The sequence below is a fragment of the Palaemon carinicauda genome, chromosome 28 (genome assembly GCF_036898095.1).
Source record: "Palaemon carinicauda isolate YSFRI2023 chromosome 28, ASM3689809v2, whole genome shotgun sequence".
In the NCBI taxonomy this organism is placed as follows: Eukaryota; Metazoa; Arthropoda; class Malacostraca; order Decapoda; family Palaemonidae; genus Palaemon; species Palaemon carinicauda.
This window is the reverse complement of record NC_090752.1, coordinates 52,520,012-52,525,011: the sequence shown is the minus strand read 5'-3', so window position 1 is coordinate 52,525,011 and position 5,000 is coordinate 52,520,012.

Genomic DNA, 5,000 nt, shown 5'->3' with positions numbered 1-5,000 from the left:
TAGTCTCTACAAAATTGATAGTAAACTTGCCTTCCATTTGAAGACACTAGGTTCGATCCTATCATAACAGAAATTTATACACAGTATATATATATATATATATATATATATATATATATATATATATATATATATATATATATATATATATATATATGTATGTATATATATATATATATAATTTCAACTGGGCTACAAACTTTCAACTTTGCTCCAAAAAAATCTTAAACTGGGTTCCACAAGGCATTAAAAGTTTTGAAACACGCAGGCCTACATGGCTGAGGACTGCTGCTAGAAAGTGGGTCCTAATGAGCCCTTACAGCTTTCGCTGGGGAAATTTTTTTCTCTCATATCTTCGCAAGGAAATAAGCCTAATAGAATGACTCACCACAGAGGTTTATATCTAGCTAATTAAGAAAATTTAAAGCATGACTAAAGAACATTTAAAGCCTGAAATTATGATAGAAAAATAATAACTTATGCGTTATCCTTATCTTGTATTCCCGACCATGAACAATATGGTACATGGATAGTCTATGTCATTCTCCTCCTTTCTCCCTTGCTAACTAACTAATTTGTTCACCTATAAAACAGAATAATAATCGTCTATGGTAAGGTGCCCGTCTCCTGTCAGTAGCAGCAGACGCCTTGTGGGACGCACACTCGGCCAAACAGACCTTGAACTAATCTTCCTCTTCCAGATTCTCGTTGGACGTGTGACGTCGTTCTCTGACGAAAAGCCTGATATTCAAAATGAATTTAGTCTTCATATCAGTGTAAATCATCGTGATGTTTAGCGTTGCCTGTAACTCAGAGACGGCGTCAAGCAATGTCACTGAACTTGTGTCAAATACTGCGTCTGATTTCGATCTTAAAGGTATGGTGAGTTATGATTATCAAGATTGTCATCAAACGGCTTGATTCAGACATTTCCATCTTAACAAATTCTGTGACACCCCTCAAAAAAGGGCTGATTTCAAAATTGAACTGGCGTTGCTATTAGAATAATCTTCGTCTTGTATTCGACGGTAACGTGGAATTAAACACTTCTCTGCACGGTCTCCTATGTAAATACCTGGAGCCCTAGACGGTGTTTCTCGGGTGAAACGCAACGTGCATACGTGCTCTATTGATTTATTAGAGTCTATAGATTGACGTCAGAACATCTATTAATCGATGCACCACAGACTAGACTCAACAGGCGAATGGGGGAGTACTTATAAGATCAGTTATTTGACCTAAAACTTTTGGTTATAACGTAACACTAGGTGTAAAGAGATTTTACAGTAGGCCTAATCTTGGCATCAGAACATCTATTAATCGATGCACCACAGACTAGACTCAACAGGCGAATGGGGAGTACTTATAACATCAGATATTTAGCATAAAGCTTTTGGTCATAACTTAGCACCAGGCGTAAAGATATTTTACAATAATCACAACTTAACACAAACATATCTCATTATATAAGATCATCCATTTCTTGAGAAAACAAACTTAATATTACCATGAGTTGTTAACTTAAAAAAAAATAAAAATAATTTACAACACCAGCTTTTTCAAATAAACAAGTTTTACCCACTTTATTGTCTTGGAGTTACATCACGGGAAGACACTCTCACGCATGCGTAATAGCTCTCTGTCATTTAACAATAAGATTAAAATGACACCTTTCTTTACTCCGAACCTCACTATTTCCAAGTGGGCGAGAGTCGTATGATGATACACATAAACAAGAAATATTACTTTCAAATATACAGAATACCCTTTTTTTACTTCTTTGTTTTTATACGCTTTACTGTCAAAGGCCCAATTTTCTTTTTATTCCATTATTCTACTTCTGAAATGTTTAAATGACATTTCTTTATTATTTCCTATTGAGAAAAACGATACTAGTATCAATAAATGTAATTTAGAATGATGTAAGGCAAACATGAAAATGCATTCATGTTTTATTAAAGAACATATGATTATTGAACATTTGTACCGATGAGATTTTTGTACATTCACATTTTTTTATCAAAGTTTCGATATCATTTAGGATTTCAGATGTTACTCTTAAGCTAAGCTGCAAATGTTCACTAGCATAATAACTGTTCGCATAAATATGTAATTCCGAAAATAGAAATATAATTTCTTGCGTTTCAGTATTTGCGGATACTCTTCCCTCGACAAAAACTTGTAAAATTCTTTGAATATTTGATGATAATTGTTATCTCCCTGTAGCTCAAGTAATTTCATCTACAAATTTTCAAGATCAGATTTAACATCTACTTCGAATGGTGAAGAAAGCGTTGTGAAATAAGAATCTTGGTGATTAAAGTCTTAGAATTCTTGATTAAAGTCTTGGAATCTGTCAGAGAATTCCATTTAGTGTGACAGGAACTTATTTGCAAAAGAAGAGAAATCCGATATTGGTGATTAAAGTCTTGGAATTCTTGATTAAAGTCTTGGAATCTATCAGGGAATTAAATCTTGAGTGACTGGAGCTCATTTGCAAAGGAAGAGAAATTTGTTCTTGGTGATTAAAGTCTTGGAATTTTTTATCAAAGTCTTAGAACCTGTCAGAGAATTCCAATTTAAGTGACTAGAGCTCATTTACAAAAGAAGAGAAATCTGATCTTGGTGATTAAATTCTTGGAATTCTTGATTAAAATCTTAGAATCTTTCAGGGAATTCCATCTTGGGTGACTGGAGCTCATTTGCAAAAGAAGAGAAATCTGATCTTGGTGATTAAAGTCTTTGAATTCTTGATTAAAGTCTTGAAATCTATCAGAGAATTCTATTTAGTGTGACTGGAACTCATTTGCAAAAGAAGAGAAATCTGATCTCGGTAATTAAAGTCTTGGAATTCTTGATTAAAGTCTTAGAATCTGTCAGACAATTCCATCTGGTGTGACTGGAACTCATTTACAAAAGAAGAGAAATCTGATCTTGGTGATTAAATTCTTGGAATTCTTGATTAAAATCTTAGAATCTTTCAGGGAATTCCATCTTGGGTGACTGGAGCTCATTTGCAAAAGAAGAGAAATCTGATCTTGGTGATTAAAGTCTTTGAATTCTTGATTAAAGTCTTGAAATCTATCAGAGAATTCTATTTAGTGTGACTGGAACTCATTTGCAAAAGAAGAGAAATCTGATCTCGGTAATTAAAGTCTTGGAATTCTTGATTAAAGTCTTAGAATCTGTCAGACAATTCCATCTGGTGTGACTGGAGCTCATTTGCAAAAGAAGAGAAATCTGATCTCGGTAATTAAAGTCTTGGAATTCTTGATTAAAGTCTTAGAATCTGTCAGACAATTCCATCTGGTGTGACTGGAACTCATTTGCAAAAGAAGAGAAATCTGATCTTGGTGATTAAAGTCTTGGAATTCTTGTCTTGGAATCTATCATGGAATTCCATCTTGTGTGACTGGAGCTCACTTGCAAAGGAAGAGAAATCTGATCTCGGTAATTAAAGTCTTGGAATTCTTGATTAAAGTATTAGAATCTGTCAGACAATTCCATCTGGTGTGACTGAAGCTCATTTGCAAAAGAAGAGAAATCTGATCTTGGTGATTAAAGTCTTGGAATTCTTGTCTTGGAATCTATCAGGGAATTCCATCTTGTGTGACTGGAGCTCACTTGCAAAGGAAGAGAAATCTGATCTCGGTAATTAAAGTCTTGGAATTCTTGATTAAAGTCTTAGAATCTGTCAGACAATTCCATCTGGTGTGACTGGAGCTCATTTGCAAAAGAAGAGAAATCTGATCTCGGTAATTAAAGTCTTGGAATTCTTGATTAAAGTCTTAGAATCTGTCAGACAATTCCATCTGGTGTGACTGGAACTCATTTGCAAAAGAAGAGAAATCTGATCTTGGTGATTAAAGTCTTGGAATTCTTGTCTTGGAATCTATCAGGGAATTCCATCTTGTGTGACTGGAGCTCACTTGCAAAGGAAGAGAAATCTGATCTCGGTAATTAAAGTCTTGGAATTCTTGATTAAAGTCTTAGAATCTGTCAGACAATTCCATCTGGTGTGACTGGAGCTCACTTGCAAAAGAAGAGAAATCTGATCTCGGTAATTAAAGTCTTGGAATTCTTGATTAAAGTCTTAGAATCTGTCAGACAATTCCAACTGGTGTGACTGGAACTCATTTGCAAAAGAAGAGAAATCTGATCTTGGTGATTAAAGTCTTGGAATTCTTGTCTTGGAATCTATCAGGGAATTCCATCTTGTGTGACCGGAGCTCACTTGCAAAGGAAGAGAAATCTGATCTCGGTAATTAAAGTCTTGGAATTCTTGATTAAAGTCTTAGAATCTGTCAGACAATTCCATCTGGTGTGACTGAAGCTCATTTGCAAAAGAAGAGAAATCTGATCTTGGTGATTAAAGTCTTGGAATTCTTGTCTTGGAATCTATCAGGGAATTCCATCTTGTGTGACTGGAGCTCACTTGCAAAGGAAGAGAAATCTGATCTCGGTAATTAAAGTCTTGGAATTCTTGATTAAAGTCTTAGAATCTGTCAGACAATTCCATCTGGTGTGACTGGAGCTCATTTGCAAAAGAAGAGAAATCTGATCTCGGTAATTAAAGTCTTGGAATTCTTGATTAAAGTCTTAGAATCTGTCAGACAATTCCATCTGGTGTGACTGGAACTCATTTGCAAAAGAAGAGAAATCTGATCTTGGTGATTAAAGTCTTGGAATTCTTGTCTTGGAATCTATCAGGGAATTCCATCTTGTGTGACTGGAGCTCACTTGCAAAGGAAGAGAAATCTGATCTCGGTAATTAAAGTCTTGGAATTCTTGATTAAAGTCTTAGAATCTGTCAGACAATTCCATCTGGTGTGACTGAAGCTCATTTGCAAAAGAAGAGAAATCTGATCTTGGTGATTAAAGTCTTGGAATTCTTGTCTTGGAATCTATCAGGGAATTCCATCTTGTGTGACTGGAGCTCACTTGCAAAGGAAGAGAAATCTGATCTCGGTAATTAAAGTCTTGGAATTCTTGATTAAAGT